This window comes from Pinus tabuliformis, chromosome 4_1, assembly GCF_031772625.1.
Source record: "Pinus tabuliformis cultivar Carrire ecotype Pingquan chromosome 4_1, CPIR1, whole genome shotgun sequence".
Lineage (NCBI taxonomy): Eukaryota > Viridiplantae > Streptophyta > Pinopsida > Pinales > Pinaceae > Pinus > Pinus tabuliformis.
Genome location: NC_142303.1, coordinates 306,392,048 through 306,411,837, shown reverse-complemented (window position 1 = coordinate 306,411,837; position 19,790 = coordinate 306,392,048).

Genomic DNA, 19,790 nt, shown 5'->3' with positions numbered 1-19,790 from the left:
ATAGATACAGTAGATTCAATATTGAGCTCCTAAAAAGAGAAAAAAATGTGTGTAGTATTTTTAAAAATTTGCATAAGTTTTGTTTGAAAAATTAGTTTGAAGTGATTCAAAGGGAATAGTGAAGCATTATTATCATTAATTGATGCCCTAAAGAAGAAAAAATGGAAACACCTAGTAAGAAACCAAAAATATATACTATGACATATGAAGAAGAGGAAGAAATGGAGCATGATATATCAAATTTATGAGACCAAGTGAAAAAAATTTCTCTCTCACAAAAAGTGATGAAAAATGAATTGGTAGCCATGATGAATGTTAAGATAAATGATGAGCACCAATATTACAACAAGAATACTGCAACTCCTGGGGCTGCTACCTTTTTCACTGTTCAGATGGTGAGAGACCACTAGGATTTGTCAAGCTAGACTTCTATGGATTCAGAAGAAGCTTGATTACTGATGAAGGAAATATAAATGTACTCTAAGAGAAGGCTTGTCTACTGTAGTAAGGAAAAATACTAGAATCCAATGCTAAAACACACCATTTCCTACCTAACTACTAAGAGACTATGTTTCATAAAGAATGCTAGATTAACACTAACATGTGTGAAATTCAACTATCTTAAGCATGTAAATTCAAAGCATCAACATTCTACTATTGTTCATGTAAATGGCTACAACAAATCTATTTTTTTCTTTTTGTTCTTTTTTATGGAAAACAAGTGTGAAAGCTAATCTCTTATGGTGATGTGGCCAGTGGCTTAGGGATGCTGGTGTATGGCTGGGAGGTTTCGGAGACCCTTAGGTGACCTTCTGTGGCTTCCTAGAGGTTTTCCCCCAATTCGACCTCAAAACAAGCCACTATAGGAAAACCTACAGGATGTCCTAAAAAGCTACAAGATTCCATATATTTCTACAGGATACAGATGAGAGAAAAACGATGGGTGCTGAAGGTGATGGAAGGCTTAGGGAAGGTGGTTGGTGGATGGAATGGAGTGAGAGAATGCCTAGGAACACTCAGAACTCAAAACCAAGGTTGGGATATGGTTGGATATTCTCAACATGCTTGGAGAAGTTCCCTTGAAAAATGATGAAATTGGTGAGGGTCTTAGTGAAAGCAAGGAATTATCATGGATGGATGAAGTTTGGAGGAGGTTTCTAACTATGAGATCTCTCTTTTCTTCTGAAACACCTGCATTGCATCAAACAATGATATTTTCCCAAAAATCACGTAAACAAGAAGAATTTCAATAAGCTAGAAAAACAACGTTTAATGAGTTAGCTCTCTACTTCATGCATGAGGAAAATTTGCAGAATAAGATGAAATCATTGATGAGATCTATTATAAGACTAAATATGGGAGAAATGATATTTAGATCGTACACTTACAAATTGATCAAATGCTGGTTCAAGTACAGTAAACTCTAAATTCTACAAGAAAGTAGAATTCTGTCTTTTGGGGGATGCATAGGGGTCCTTTCCTCAAATCATGATCCCTGAAGGAAGAGGTGAGGCCAATACACATACTGATAACTTTTTTGATGCTCCTTTTATCCCTTCTAATCTACTGCTGAAGTAAAGCACAAACAGAAGCAAACTAATAGACAAACTAATCAAATCTACACTACTCGCAATGAAATACTTCTAAGGACAATTTAACCATGAATCTATGAAATCAATCTAAGCATACAGATACAAGAAGAGGAGCTTTTGCTGCTAGGGTTGGGCCCTGACCCAAGAGCTTCAGCCCTTTGAGTTAAATCAGTACTATACCAAGAAGAAGCTCATTCTCATTATCAAAATAGAAAATTACATAGCAATGTCTTCCACAAGCTTGGAGCTCAAAAATAACTAGTGTTTTTACAAAAAAAATTAGAATCCTAATGAGGCTCTAGGCCTCTTTTTTTATACAACTGAAGTCCCCAACAACTTGCTTAAATCTAGGGAGGCTCAGCTCCCAAAACTTGAGATAAACTAACTCTTTGACTGTCACTTTCTCGACTACCTTTTCATCTTCATGACTTGGCTTCTTGTACTCTGAGCTAGTGTTATTGATGGAGGAATATTCAAATGAAGGAGGAGTAAAATAGGAGGATTTACCTCCTATAATATCTCTTCCTTTTCCCATTTGAGTTTCAACCTTTAATCTTCCAAAATTCCCTGATTTTATCTCACAAACCTGCATTCAATGCACATTAGTCCACTAGGCATAATATCTCACTTTGACTCATCTCATTAAACAAAATATAATAAAAACATGTAATAAATTGTGAGAAGAGTTGATTTGACTAAGCTAGGAGGTGAATTAAGGTCCATGTAGCTACCCAATGATGAGGCTCATCAATAGATGGTAAAAAAAGGGATATGGGAGTTTTGAATGATGGGTTAAAAGCAGACATGGAAGCAATGATGAATGTCAAGATAGAGGGGTTGAAGGAAGTTTTGGCAAAGTTTCTAGAAGAAAGGCGTCCCAATGGTGACAAGGCAATCCATGAAAATCATGATGAAGACAAAAGGAATATAAATTACAATTTTAGAGACTCTAATGTGGGGTTTAAGAACCACCACATTCCAAATATAGATATGGGGAAGTTTGATGGCAAGGATCTGGTAACTTAGATACTATAGATGGAGCAATATTTTGAATTGCATGATGTGCAACCATCACAAAAGGTAAGTATTGCATCTTTATATTTAGAATTGAATCAATTTGTATGGTATAGAGGGCTTTGTTCTCATAAACCACTTGTCACCTGATCAATTTTCACGGAGGAAATAATAGAACATTATGAGGATACAAAGAGAAACACCTTCTTTAGCCAATTGATAAATCTCAAAAAAAGGGTTCAATGGCGGAGCACATTGAAGACTTCCAAAATTAAATATTAAGGTAATCGATATTCCGTAGGAGCATAAGACTGTTGTATTCATAGGGACTTTAAAGGATAACATCCAACAGGAGGTTCATCTTCGGGAACCTGATTCATTGGAGAAGGCATTCAAGTTGGCAAGAAAAATTATGGCAACAAGGAATCCTACTACTCACAACTATAAATATGGGAGTGTTGTTACTCTTATCCTTCCACAACCTACAAGGTTGACACCACAACAATTGGAAGAAAAAAGAGCAAAATTGCTTTGTTACATTTGTGATAAAAAATACACTAAAGGTCATAAGTATGATGAGAAGAAATTAATTTACATAAATTGGGAAGAGGAGGAAGGAAAGGAACAAGAAACATCAAAAGAAGAGGATATACACCAGGAACCAACTCTAGAGAGAGAAGAAATGAATCTGACAATATCTGTAATGCATTGATAGGAATTACCACTCCTCAAACTCTCAATATAGAATGACATATCAAGAATAAAAATGTAATAGTGTTGATTGATTCAGGTAGTACCCATAATTTTATTCTTTGTAAGATAGCCAAGGAATTGAATTTCTTCCTATATCTGGCACCAGAGTGTCAAGTGATGGTTACAAATGGAGGAAGCATAAATTTCTCTTGAAAGTGCCATAATATCAAGCTATCCATGGAAGAATATGTATTGAATAGTCCAATTATTTCCATTCCAATGGTTGGTTCTAATGTTGTACTAGGAGTCCAAACACTAGTAGAAAATGATGAAATTAGTGACTAGGTGACTAAAAATGTTAGTCACTCTAGCTTTTCCAAGTGAAATACTACCAAAATTAAGCAATCTCAACTGACCCAACTAAAAAAGACTAATTTAGTCGCGGTTTAAAATATATGACTGGCTAATAAGTAATACAACTAAAAGTGACTTAAAAGAATGACTAATTTAGTCTACGAGCAAAAATATGACTACCTAGCAAGTACTACAATAATAGAAATTAGACATTTAAGTTAGTCATTTTAATTGTGTGACTTCTTCAATCTAAAATATAAGTGATAGGGGATTCAAAGGTTTTTATAGATTGGTTGAAAGGTTATACTTCCTTAAACACTTCTTTATTGGATCAGTGGATGGTTACAATTAGGGAGTTGATTAGAATCTTCAAGGTTATATCCTTTGATAACATTCACAAGGAATTAAATTCAAATCATTTGTCAAGAGTGAATGCACATAACATCCTTGTGAACCCTCAACTTTAACAATAACCTCACACAACTTCCACACATCGTCTAGAAATACTGATAGACAAATACAACAATGCCAACATCCAACAAAAACCCACGTAATGAAGAGGAAACACTAATAAACATACATAGAATCCTCAATCCTTAGTTCTAAATATTACATAGCCCTGCATGATGCTCAAATAAACTAAGAAAAATCTAGGATATGGGTTATTAACGTGGTAATATGAATGAGAGGGGAAAAATATTAGCAAATCATCGACTCCAACTTCACTCTCACCCTCCACATAGCACCAAGCACAACAATTTTTCTAAAGCATCTACAATACTAACAAGTAGGAGTAAATAACTATATTCTCATATGCCTATCATAATTATATTTAGCCTCTCTAACATGCTCTTGGTTTTTTAATGTATTCTATATATGAGTTCACTCTATATCTAGCTTAACATTATAACAAAAACTAAATAATGATTTTAATTTGCAAAAACTAATAGGATATAGTTTACACTCAATGAAAGAAAGCATTGGATTATAACTTACAAGTAAGAACATATTTTATATCAATATAGTAATGAGTATTTTGAAATTGTTTTCCATGATGAATCCATTTAATTTAATAATTTGTGTTATCAATGCACCAAATCATTACAATTTTAATTTACAAAAACTAATAGGATATAATTCACACTCAATTAAAGAAAGCATTGTATTATAACTTACAAGAAAGAACATATTTTATATCATAGTAATCAACATTTTGAAAATTTTTTCCATGATGAATCCATTTAATTTAATACTTTTTGTTATGAATGCACCAAATCATTTTTCAATTTACTAATAGTGAAATCAATGCACCTTATTGATTTGCATTATATGATTGTATTTTTTTCTTAAGTGAAAGTGTTTTCATTCCATCAAATCATTATTTTACATCAAAAGAGGTTGAAATATTTCATGGTTTGCCACTATAGAAACCAAACCAAGCACAAAATTTCATTTTCCTTAAGAGCCACACAAAAAGTTTACTAATAGTGTACCAAAAAATGAACAAGTTTGTCAAAAATACATGGGCTATAGGGATATATTGAAGCAAAAAAACAAAGTTAGTGGTACTTGATATAGTAGATAACTAGAGAACATAATTAACATTTAATATTTTCTATATTCTAAGGCTTCCACAGGGATAGGATCCCTTTCACTTCCTAGAGAACAACCTAGAGTAGGGGGCAAGTCAAAGTGGGTTTTAATTTTCCCTATTTTGTTGTCCATGAAGCACATTTCACCTACAATTCATACAATTAAAACCATCTCTTCTTAGGTAGTGTTCTTCTCCATCACCATATAGCCGAAAAATAACCTGTGGTGCTAGTAAAGATTGCCTGTGTCTATAGTGATTGAGGAAACTCTAGTAGTGGGCCATGCTTGCAACCCATCTCTCCACCTTAGTAAGCACCTCAAAGTTAATAATGCATTGTATTTCATCTACAATGTCACATTTATCTTGAAAAATTCCCTCTTGAACACTTCTAGGAGTAAAATCATGATAAGGAGTAGCAAAGATTTCAACTCATTCTTGGGTTTTGGGGCTTCCAAAGTCCTTATAATAGTCAATTCCATGGTAGACCTATGCTCTCTATCTCACCATGGTCTCAATAGGAGAAGGAAACTATAAGAAATCATAAAGAAAGAGTTTACAAGAGGGTAAATTCCACAAAGATATGCTAGTGGGAAGTGGAAGGTGAAAGTGGTGGGGCCTGATGAGGTTAGAGGGCGAGATTGTGTGCCTAAAAAGGGGAGAGGAATTCAAGCTAAGAAAATATAGTGAGGAAGTAATTAGCTAAAGGCCAACAAAAAATGAGGAAAATTTAGTAGAAGTAGCTCTGATGGACTGGGGGAATGGAATCAACATAGTAAGTTCAGTATGAAATACCACCAAATTTATTGAGGGGGATGAATAACTACAAGGTGAAAAACATAAAATGAGACAAAAAAGACCAATGTTCCTTCTAAATACCTATGATCAGGCTTGAAACTCACAAAATATACCAGACACCATTACTTCACAATATACAATTGCATATAAACTATTAGCTTGGCCATCATGTATAGAGAGATGGCTCAAGTGCCATCATAATTGTTTACCTCCTAGAATGACTAATGTGGAAATTTAGAGTAGGCTTACAAACCATGTTAGTCTTCCAAGTACAAGAGGGGTTAAAAGACTAATGAGCCAAGGGAAATATGCCATTAGACAAACATGGGTGACATGATTGATGGGGTGGTAACATAATTATGGCACACAATGCAATTGTATGTGCATTTTAATTCATTGGGGGCAATGATGGAATGTCTCCCTCCTCTTGTAGTGAGTGGGACTATGGTCTCATTCCTCCCATCTGTCTCATGCTAGCTAACCCATCTAGGGATACATTATATGATTATTGAAATCAATGCAATTACTTGATTTTTCTCAGGCTTATTTGATACATTGCATATATTGAATGAGTGACAAAATGGATTGTATTTTCACTAAAAATCAATGCATCACATTCATTGGTTAAACATTTTTCATCAAAAGAGTATACTAAAAGATTAGTATTGGATAAACAAAGTGTTTGTATTTACCTTGTAAATGTATTTCTAAAATGTTTTGCAATATATTATTTTTGAAATCACTTAGATAATTTTCACTATATTAGAGTTGAAACCAATACTTATAAATTTTCCCACTATTATTTCTTAAATCAATACATATAATCATTTTGTGTTGTATAATTATTTAAATTAATGCACCCAATATAACCTATGGATTATTAATGTAATAATATAAATGAAAAAAAAAAAATATTAGCAAATCAGAGATTCCAGCTTCACTTTCACCCTCACACATAGCACTAAGAAAAATGATTGTTCCAAACCATCTACAATACTAAGAAGTAGGAGAAAATTTGAGCAAATGAAAATACTAATAGTCACACTAATAGTTAAAGATACCAAGCCAAATCCATCCAATTGATTGTAGACCATAATGGAGATGTTTGCAACATCAACAACAAAAAGTCACAAAATACGCTAGATCCATCCAATTATAGATTGTAATATTGAAACATTATCCCACCAATTTGGCGCTAATTTGCTTAAATTGAAAGAACATTTTGAATTTGTGCATTTCATTTTTCTCGAATTACTCTAATGGATGACTTTGAAGCTCCTACATTCTCCTGAGGCCTCAATTTTGAATGGAAACACTAGTCATTCACTCTTGGTTATGAAAATAATGACGAAGAATATGAAAACCCAGCCATTTGTAACCAAGATCATGAAATCAAATGTCGTCCAGAGATCATTGACATATCAGAATCATTCCCTAGACCTCGGGGCTTCCAACAACAGGGATCGAGCCCAGGAACTCAAGTTTTCCTAGATTAAGACATGAAGATCTACAGTGTTGCAATGAAGATTCGATTCCAAGACTCAAGATACTAAGGCGACGACCCCTGCTAATGATAATCTGATCCTCGCTGCTAAATCCCACTGTCAAAATTTAGGTCAAGGGATCGTACTCAGAAAACCCCAGATTTCAATGATATTGAAGATTTTTCCACAGATGACAAATTTCTTAGAGGTTAGTTGAAATTAACCCTCAAGCAAGAGAAATTTTTTGTTTTAACTTCTACCTTGAACTCCTAACTATGTACAAATTCCTGATATGTGGGGAAAACCCTTAACGACATCTGTAAGTAACATGATTTTTATTGTTAGTTCATTTTTGTAATTGCAGTATAAACAATTGTTTTATTAGAATTCGTATCTAAATGGTGATATTAAACTTAGATTGTCAATATTATTCTTGTTGTCCTAGGAATGTGTGTTGAGCATTAGAGAAGGTATGTAATTGCCACTTATTTCGTTATCTTTTCCTTTAATTCATAACTTCTTTACATTATGAAATGGGCAAATGATGAAGGATTATGATAAAGTTTAGGAGATTTGTGAGTAACAAAAAATGACTAATGATTACCTTTTCCTATGCAGAAAATGGAGAAAATGGAAGATCACCATTCCAAAGGAAAAGACAAGATGAAACCAACTATTGTCCCTTTGATAGGGAACCGCATCCAAACAAGGCAATCTAGATTGGAGTGCATAAGCCAAGAAAAGGAAGAGGAGATACTAAATCGGCACAAGAGAACGAAGAGATAACTGAGAAATAACGATATGGCGAATCCCTTGGGATCCTTTGATCCTCAGGGATCGCTACCTTAAATAATATCTGTATCTTTGGTATTTCCACCTGGCCTCTATAAAAAGGGACAACATTGCTAGCCCAAGGGGTGGATTATTGTTGTTTTATAGAATTCACTGTTGTAACTTAAACTTTGATCATCGACTCTCTTTAAAGAGTGATTACTGTAACTCTGTTTTCATGATTAATACATAAACTCTATTGTTGTTCCGTCTTTGATTCTGGAGTAATCACAGCAGTGCGTCCCTGGAGTAATCACAGCAGTGCGTCAGTGATTCTGTATTGGCTCTGTTATATTTCATTCATATTTGAATAGTAAGGTTATCTTCTGCAACTGGAATGTTTTGCTGTTCATTCTGAATTTATATCACGTTGTCATTCCTTTACATATTGATATTATTGTATAACATTGTTGTTCTTTACAAATTACCATTACTGTTCGTTTGCAGAGTAACAGTGCTATGTATTTATAGATCGGTACTATTGTCTACTTATCTACGGTTTATCTGTAAGTGATTGCTGTTCATTTGGATTGTTGTTCCATGGTAACCGCAATTGCTGTTTCTTCATAACCATGATTAATATTTGTTATGGCGAAACCCAGATTGCTGCTTCCCTCAATATAGATGCATTGTGTGTTACATTCGATTTAGCTTGTTGTGCGTTTACATTTGATTCAGGTTTCTATTCAATATTTCATAACTTACCTTAGTTTGCTGTTCCATTTTCGGTTTGTTGTTCAAATCATTTTTGAGGTAAAGATTGTTGCTTAATTCCTTTAGCTTACAATGGCTGCTCGATTCATTTCTATAGGTTAAAGCTTTGTTGTTCAATCTTTCTAAAATAGATTAGTTGGTGTTCCCTTTCCTGTTAATTGAATTATCATTTCAAGTAATTGCTTTGGTGTGAACATAACGATATGAAACTGTAGTGAACATTGACTATTGCTGTCTAGTTCCCAGATTGATGATCTTCTCCTTGATTGCTTTTCAATTGCATCAGTTTACAAAGGGAAGAGTTATCATTACTACACCCTTTACTAATGAAGTGTTGTAGTTTCTTAAACGAAGGATTTAGTTACAAAGCATTTCAAGTTCTTGTCATTACATTTAGAGTTTGTTTCCAGCATTTACTTACTTTTGCAAAAGCACTATACTACTAACATTACTCTTGACAAGTGACCGCCTCAAACTGAGTACACTCTTTGAGATAAAAAATCGTACCTACATTGATAATTAATGTAGGGTAAATAGAGGTGAAAAAGAACCTTTTTACTGCTCGACATTTTGGCACTATTGCCGGGGAAGAGTGTAGCCATTTGTTTCTTTTGAGAGTAGTGTAAGTACCTGCTAGGAGAGAATTGGGTTTTAAAAACAGAAGGTAAGAACCTACGTACAGAGCATGTAATAGCCCTGCTCCCCTACCCACTTTCCTGCAGATTTGTTGTTGTTTTGGGTAGAAATCAGCATTTGATTTGTGTGCATGACTAAGCAGAAAAAGCCTGAAAAGAATCCTAAACCACTACCCAAGCCTGATAAAGCTAAGGGGCCGGTGACCCTTGGCCAATCGACCTTTATAGATGAAATCCTTAAAAAAGCATAATCTCAGCCTTCAGTAGGACCTAGAAAAGTTGCTTCTAGACAACCTACTAGTTCCCTTCAGGCCATAGGATCACCATCTGTAGCCTTTGCTGAGGTGCACAGCCAAACTGAGGAGCAAGGTTTTCAAGAAATTGAGAATTCTAGCCCAAAATCATTGCAAGAAGGGAACCTTAGTAATATCTATGAAGGAGAGGAGAAACATGGGAAACTGAAGAACCAAGATCTCCTCTTGGAATAATTCAGCCATTAAGCAACCCAGATAAGGGAAGTTCTGCAAAAATCATCCAGAACGAAGTCGAAGAACCACAAGAGCTAAAATCCCCCTAGACATTAGGAACTCTCAGACAAAGGAAGTGTTGTTAAGGCCATTCCTATTAAGGCCATCCCTAACCAACCTAGGAATACCCTCCTAGAAATCCTGGAAGGTTATTGGCACATATTTGACCAAATGGCCCAAAACGAGCAAACCCCCCAAACCTCCACACTGCAATATCCCATTGTAGATACTGCAGCCAATGCACCTATGAAGGCAATTCCTCTCCAGCATATCCCTACATTTCATGGCCTAACATCGGAAGACCCAGATGCAATTTTGTTCGAATTTGATGTGTTGTGCAGGGCATATGACTATACCACTGACCCCCAAAAGTTGAAACTATTTCCCTTTACATTAAAGGAGCTGCTTTACGATGGTTTATGGGGTTGGGTGGAGGTGTTATAAATGACCAGGATCAGATGAAAGGTGCTTTCTTGAAGAAATATCAGGATTATTGTAGGTCTAGAGAATTAAAGGATGAAATATTTCAGATCGTAGCTAGACCTAATGAAACATTAGAAGAATATGTCGAACGTTTTCAGTATAATCTTCAAAGATCTCCTTATGCATCATTACCCTTACCTGACATTGTATTAAAAACAACATTAATTAAAGGTATGAAGGAACAATGGATTGAAACACTAAATATTATGGGAAAAGGAGATATCTATCAAGAATATTTTTCTAACATCATTCATTTATGTATTAGGAGCTCACAAGGAAGCACAAGGCTAAAACCAGCAGAACATGACAGGTTTTCAAGGGACAACAAGATCTCTGGAGGAGTAACTCGCATAGAAATTGGAAATCTACTAGAAAATTTCAAAACTAATATATTGGGGACTCTGACAATGCAGCTCGACATTATGCAAGCCAAACAAACACAAGCAGAGGCAGAGCAAAATCTGGCAATATTCTGTCCCAGATTCAGAAAGAAACACAGCCACAAAGAGTGCCCATTAGATGTAGTTCAAGTTTTCACTATTTGTACAAAAGACCACTCTATAGAGAGCTGCCCCTCAATTCCTGGTTTGAAAGTAGTATAAAAAGAATCGGAAGAAGAACCAGAACCGGTGTACCTACTTAATCAGTGTTGTCAATGGCAACTGCGACAATCAGGTATGTTCCCTGATCCAACTTCTTCTTTCCAGCCTCCACAATATCATGCTCAGCAATATAATACAATGTGGCAAAATCAACCTCCCTTCTCAAATTGATCACAATAACCATTTCCTTCATCATCACCATGGCCGAATCAAGCAAGCCAATCTAATTGACCAAATTTTCCCTACGCTCCACCATATTGGCAAAACAATGCATATCCAACACAATGGTCCCCTCCCACTTCGCAGAGTCAAGCCTGGCAGACAAACTGGCAAAGACTGATGAATAAGCCAGTAGGAACCATTCCACTTCCTTAATCTACACTGCCATCACTACAACAAAACCCCCAGTCCAACTTAAGACTGCAACTCCCAGCCCAACCCAACCCGAACGCAAATAACAGACCGGTGCAATGTGTTCAAATAATTGAAACACCAGAGCTAGAAACCGATCTAAGGGAGTGCAATGACCTTCAATTAAGGTCTGGGCACATCATAGAAACAGAAGGAGATAAAAATGTTCAAGTTGAAAATTAGTTACCCGTAGAACAACCATTACAAGAAGAAGATGTGGTCAGAAAACAGACTCATGACCAAGAAACCACATCTTCTCCCCCATTCCCAGAACAATTAATTATACCATGCCTTATAGAACATCCTGACTTTGATATTCTAGGAGAACTAAAGAATTTGTACATAAAAATCCCACTTCTCCAAGCTATCCAAGATATCCCAATATATGCAAAGACCATCAAAGAGCTATGTATACAAAAACCAAGGAGGAGAATAACAAATAACCCAATAGTCCAAGTAGTTGGCACCTTATCTAACTTGTTATCAGGAAGAGAAGCACCCGTCAAATATGAAGACCCAGGAAATCCAATAGTGACAGTGCAAATCAATGGACAAACCTTTTCAAATGCCTTAGTTGATTTAGGGGCTGCAATTAATATCTTAACAACCACCACTTGTCAAAAATTGGGCATTACATTAGTAGAACCAACTTCCACTTTATTAGAACTGGCTGACTGATCAGTGGTTAGGCCGGAAGGCACACTACATGATGTCATGGTATCTGTTGATTCCTGGGAATATCCTACCGACTTTCTAATAATAAACCCCAAAAACTGACTTGATGGACATCCGTTAATTTTAGGCAGACCTTGGCTTGCAACCGCTGATGCTTACATTGGCTGCCGACAAGGCAGTATGACCATAACTAGAGGGAGTAACATCAAGAATCTAGCCCTATACCCTCCAGCCCAGCCAAGTGTAACAATAATAAAAACTAACAAACATCTTGTATCATACCTTACCAAAAACATTAGATCCCCATTAACTATAGAAGATGCCCTCGATTTCAAAGATCAAACAAAGGATGATGTTATTAACAACTTCATTAACCAAGCTGAATCCAGATCCCACGTACAATGTCACATGATAGAGGTAGCATTTGACAATGAACTAGAAGAAGATCCTCTCAAAGACACTCATGATCAAACAATACCTACTACCTCTGTTTCAAATAGAAAAACTATAGAGATTGAGCCAGGAAAAACTTTAAACATCAATAATAACCTGAATCCTGAACAAGAAGAGAAGTTGATCCAACTACTAAGAAAATACAAGGAAGCTTTTGCATGGGATTATCCGGACATGAAGGGAATTGATCCCCAGCTATGTACACACCACATTTATACAGAAAAGGATGCGAGACCTGTTCTCCAACCCCAAAGAAGACTTAACCCTAATCTAAAAGACATTGTGAAAGCTGAAATACAAAAAAATTTATATGTAAACTTTATTTATCCAATCTTTGATAGAAAATGGGTCTCTCCACTTGTAGTGGTGCCAAAGAAGAATGGAAAGTGGAGGATTTGTGTAGACTACAGAGAATTAAATAAAGCAACCCAGAAAGACCACTTTCCCCTTCCATTCATTGACCAGGTATTAGATACATTAGTAGGAAAGAAATTATTTTCTTTCTTTGATGGCTTCGGTGGATAAAATCAGATTCAGATTGCCCCTAAAGACCAGGACAAAACTACTTTTACCTATCCTTGGGGAACGTTTGCCTACAAAGTTTTACTCTTTGGCCTATGCAATTCCCCTGCCACATTTCAAAGAGCTATCCTCAGCATCTTTTGAGATTTAATAAATGAAGGGCTCGAAGTATACATGGATGATTTCACACCATATGGAGATGATTTCGACCCAGCACTAGACACATTGGAAAAGGTGTTGCAACGATGTATCGCCACTAGGCTCTGCTTGAGCCATGAAGAATGTTATATGATGATGACTGAAGGACTCATCCTAGGTCATTATATCTTAGTAGCTGGAATACAGGTAGATCCGGCCAAAATTCAAATAATTTTGTTAATACCTACTCCTACCACACAGACAAAGGTACGTAGTTTTCTTGGATTTTCTAGTTATTATAGGAGATTTATAGAACATTTTTCTCAAATAGCTGCACCTCTATACGCACTAATAGGGAATGTGTTGAAAATAATATTGAGAGGGGGGGGGGGGTGAATCAGTATTATCAATTTCTTTTCAATATACCTTCTAGATTTATAATTTAATTTATTCTTCAGATGTTGACCATTAATTTGTATGTTAGTACCATATAATAATGAACAGGAACAAGAAAAATAGACAGTCACACCAAAGAACACCAGATATAAGGTGGAAACCCAATGTGGGTGAAAACCACCTGCTGCAATATGTCTCTATCTTCTTTCAATGAGAAACTTCTTTTTACAATGATTCTGTACTGGTCTCCTTTACCAGTACGCAGGCTGCAACCTGCAGAGAGCTACAACCCTCTCTCGTTTTCCAGACTCTCCTGGAAGGGAGCTACAACCCCCTTAGCTCTTGTACTAGCTGAGATACTAGTACGTAGGTGTTCACCTACTGAAGGCTTCAACCTTCTCTTTTCTTCCAGGGACCACATTTCATAAATTTTCAGACTGGATCCATGAACATCAAACAAACATCAAGTACATGTGTATCAACCAATCTCCTTTCCACAATCAACTACTGAATCAACCACTATCTTCTTAGAATGCAGTAACCAGAAAACAATACCAGTAACCAGACACCTATTCTGAACCTAGAACACTGCAGTAATAGACAAAAGTAGCTAAAATAAGTTTCAAGAAAAGTCCACAACTTCACCAATATAAACCTGCAGATATCTGCACTTTGTCTGTGTCGATCCTGCGGACCTCCACACCTACACCTGTCGCTGAACTGCGCACCGCCACACCTGAACCCGTGTTTGAACTGTGCACCTCCGCACTGAACCCGTGTCTGAACTGCGTACCTTCGCACCTTTTCCCTTATAGACCTGCAGATCTCCACACTTTCTCCTTTACTGGCCTGTGGACCTCCGCACCTGCACCGTGTCACACCTGCGGTCCTGCGGTTATAGAGTTTTTCAGCTTTCAAGTATACCCCAAACTATCAGATTTATAGATCTGATCATGCACCAAGGAGATCTCAACCCATCAGTAGATCCGCCTTATAAAGCTCAGGTTTCTCCTTGATTCAGATCCAGCTATCACTCACCAATCGATCACTAGAATTTTAGATCTTGCTCACCTTTAGATATTCAATGCATAAGTACTCAGCCAATTGACCTCTTTTCCTTTTTATAGACAAGCTTACTCAAACCATGGATCAAAACCATAGAAAGCTAATACAAGGGACCCAAAATCGGGGTTCAATACTTTAGAAATAAAAACCACGGACCAAAACCATAGGATCAAAAACGTCGGACTAAATACCATGGATCACCCACGTGCGTGTGCTTTTCTCTACATGAAATTATGTGAACTTTAGGTCCGCACCTTTTGTTCGGAGAACCTACGGGTATGTCCGCACCTCTTATTCAGATCACCTGCAGGCCCGCAGCTTTTGTTCGGCGCACCTGCAGGTATCTCATTTTCTATCATTTTGAGAGCCTGAACCGTGATTTGCCACTTGAGTGAGTTGCCATCAAGGACAACACTTATGCCATAGCGACACACTTGTGTCATAATGCCAATAATCTCCCCCTTTGGACTTGATGGAAACCCCAAGATCCTCAAAGTCATTCTCCCCCTTTGTCATCAAGGGCAAAGGGTTATGCTCCCCCTGACAAACTTTGTTCTGCTATGCTGATCGTGCTCCCCCTGACTGTAGGCCAGATCTGTAAAAAAAAATGATCTTTAATAAGAACCATAATCCATCATACATCATAAGTGACCTTCCTATCACCAAGAGACTGTATACATACATTCATCACCCAACCAAGTGAGGATCGTCCAGAAACAATCAAGAACATTATATCATTCATCCTAGGCATAGTGGGGAAACCAAAATAGGCTGTTACATGACCTTGACAAAAGAAATATAAGACATAGAGACAAAACATTAGCAACATTATTCAGATCAGCATCCATGTCCTTCTTTTGTACTTGCTCCTCCAAGATGTTCTACCATAATGCCAACAATGCATATTTAGAAGAATATATGCTCCCCCTGAACCTGTGCCAACTGGTCTCTGACCAATCCATGTACGCGTATACCCCATATGAAATTTGCATACAACAGACAAGATTCAACAGCAAGATGATGCATCAACTACTCCCAGCTTTTGTCTGAGGTATTCAAATGTTTCCCTGGGCAGTGGTTTGGTGAGTATATCAGCAACTTGTTCCTTAGAGGTAACATACTCCAACTTGACCTTTTGTTCAAGCACTTGTTCCCGAAGAAAATGATATTTGATAGGTATATGCTTGGTTTTTGAATGCATGACTGGGTTCTTTGAAATGCTAAATGCACTTGTATTATCACATAGGATGGAGATAGGTGGAGTACAAGTGATATGAAAATCCTGCAAAGTTTGCATCATCCAAAGAAGTTGTGTGCAATAAGATGCAGCAGCCACATACTCTACTTCAGCTATAGATAATGCTATTGAACTCTGTTTCTTGCTGAACCAAGATAATAATCTGGAACCCATAAAGAATGCACCACCACTAGTGCTTTTTCTATCATCCACACTTCCGGCCCAATCTGCATCTATATAAGCATGAAGTGTGAGATCTGTATCTCTAGGATACCATAAGCCATAGTTTTGAGTTCCTTGAAGATACTTGAAGATTCTCTTAACTGCCTGAAGATGAGTTTCCTTTGGATTTGCCTGAAATCTTCCAACTATTCCCACTGCATGCTGATGTCTGGTCAGGTTCTTGTCAAATAAAGCAAACTTCCAATCATGGATCTATAGGTTGGTTGATGCACTGCTGTTGATTCATCATTTGCACTGAGGCTGCATCCTATAACAATAGGGGTACATACTGGTTTCGAATCTTCCATGCCATATTTCTTCAAGATCTGCTTGAGGTACTTGGTTTGAGATAAAAAGATACCATCTTCATTTGTTGGATTTGTAGACCAAGAAAATATGTCAGTTCTCCAAGCAATGACATTTCGAATTCTTTCTGCATTACCAAGGCAAAGTTTTGACTCATAGCTTCTTCATTGCTGCCAAAGATAATATCATCTACATACACAACAAGTATTAGCAATTTGTCATTTTCAATTTTTATATAAAGATTGCTATCTGCTGATCCTTTTGAAAAACCTTGTTGATGAAGGTATTTGTCCAAATGATAGTACCAAGCCCTTGGAGCCTGTTTAAGACCATAGAGAGCCTTTTTTAGTCTGCATATAATATTTGGATCATTCCCAAGGATGAAACCATCTGGTTGCTCAAAGTACACATCTTCTTCTAAGTCTCCATTCAGAAAGGCTGATTTCACATCCATTTGAAATACTTTGAACTTCTGAAAGCTAGAGAGAGCAAGGAACATTCTGATGGCCTCAAGTCTAGCAATGGGAGCAAAAGTTTCTTCAAAGTCTATTCCTTCTTGTTGAGCATACCCTTTACAAACAAGTCTGGCCTTGTTTCTAATCACTTCCCCATTTTCATTCAACTTGTTTTTGAAGATCCATTTTGTCCCTATGACATTCTTATCTTTTGGTCTAGGAACCAACTCCCAAGTGTTATTCTTTTCGATCTGCTCAAGTTCTTCATCCATTGCCTTGACCCAGCATTCATCTTTGCATGCCTCTTTTACAGTTTGTGGTTCAGTGGAGGAGAGCAATGCCAAATAGCTTGAGGCTTCTGCAATTTTTCTTCTTGTTTGTATACCTGCCTCTTTCTGCCCCAAAATTTGAGTTTCTGGATGATTCTTTTGAACGTATCTGGATGGAGTCTTCTCTTCTATCCTTATCTGTTCCTCTGGTGCCTCTTGAGCTTCTTCTTCATTATAAGTCTGATTTGATGTTGAAGGATAGTCCTCATCATCTTCGAAATTTTCGGAATTTACTTGCCTAGGAATGTTTCCTTCTTCATCAACTACTACATCAATGCTGTCAACAATTCTTCCAAGCCTTTTATTGTAACACTTGTATGCTTTGTTGTGGGGAGAGTAACCAAGGAGAATGCCTTCATCTGCTCTAGGTTCAAACTTGCCAAGATTTTCATCAGTATTTTTGATGTAGCATTTACTTCCAAAAATTTTGAAGTATTTTACCGAAGGAGTCTTACCATACCATAGTTCGTGAGGAGTCTGAGTGCTGTTCACCCGGACATTTGTCTTGTTGAGAATAACAACTGCAGCAAATGCAGCTTCGCCCCAGAAAGTTGTGGGAGTTCCAGACTCATCCATCATAGCACGAGCCATTTGTTGAACTGTTCTGTTCATCCTTTCCACTACTCCATTTTGCTGAGGAGTCCTTGCAGTAGAGAATTCTCTTCTTATTCCATGTTCTTCACAAAAATCGAAAAATTCATTTGAGGTAAACTCCCCACCTCTATCAGACCTGAGGCATTTAATTTTGTGATCTGATTCATTTTCAACCAAGGCTTTAAAAGATTTGAACTTTTCGAAGGCTTTGTCTTTGTGCTTCATAAGTCCTATCCAACACATCCTTGAAAAGTCGTCAATGAATAATATAAAGTATTCTTCTCCTCAAGGTGACCTTTTCCTAGATGGACCACATACATCAGTATGGACAAGTTCAAGCGGCCTGCTAGCTGATCCTTCCTTTTCAGGGAAGTTAGTTCTGGTTTGCTTACAAAACTGACATGATTTGCATATTGTATTGTCTGGAATTTTGATGTCTCGAAGATCACGAACTGCCTGGTATTTGCATGCTTTCCTTATCTGTGGGAAGCTTAGATGCCCCAATCTCCTGTGCCATAGCCAGTGTTCATCATTCTTGCTTAGATAGCATTGATGTTGTCCTTCGTTGAATATGTATAAATTATTTGGAGTTCTTATGCCTTTGATCACTGTTTTTCCTGTATCAATATCACGAACACTACATCCATTTGATCGAAATATTACCTCAGTTCCTTGATCGCACATCTAACTGACACTCAATAGATTATGCTTTAAACCATCAACATACATGACATTTCCAGCTTTGACCTTTTCCTTTAACTGAACAGAACCTTTACCTTTTATGAGTGCAGGGGTGTCATTTCCAAAAGAGACCTTCTTCTCCTTCTCTAAGGCACTATATGACTGAAGTTTTTCTTTATCACCCGTCATATGTTTCGAACATCCACTGTCGATGTACCATTTATTTTCTTGCCCTTCCACATATAAAGCTATACCACATCTCTCTGGTTGTGGTTCCTTCATTCTCCATGTTTTGGCACTTGAGGCTTGCTCCTTCTGACTTGTCTGCCGAAACCTGCTCCTGCATTCAAAATCCTCATGACTGAAATTGTTACAAATAGAACATTCTATTTCATTTTCAAGAGCAGAAAAGTTATTGTAGGTTCTTTTCATGATCCCAGTCATACTCCTCTGTTTTTGAGCTTCTCTAGTCATGATTGTCTTATAGGCAACACATTGAGTTGCTTTGTGACCAAAGTTATGACAAGAGAAACATTGGCCATTGAATAAACTCCTGTGATTATCCTATCTACCAGCCAAATGATTGTAGTTTCTATTGACATCCATTCTTGAGGAAAATTGAGAAGGTTTTACCTGAGGCTGTTTGTAGCTTTTGTTTGTCCTTAAAATAGATTGCCCCCGATTTACCTAGTGATTTCTATTAGGCCTTTACTCGCTCCTCCTTGCTGCATCAAGATAACTTTTGGAGGTGGATGGTTTCTGCGCTTGAGATGCTTCTTCATTATATCCCAGACCTGTCTTGATTCGTGGAGAACGCTACACATTGATAATCTCATCTAGAGTTTCAGATCCTTTAACAAATCTAAGATTAAGAGCTTTTGTTTTCTCAATCTCTTTTCTAAGACCCACAATTTCACATTCTAACTTTTCATGATGTTTTTCCCTTTCAGCCAGTTGGAATTGCAAAGTATCAATAATCATATTTTTC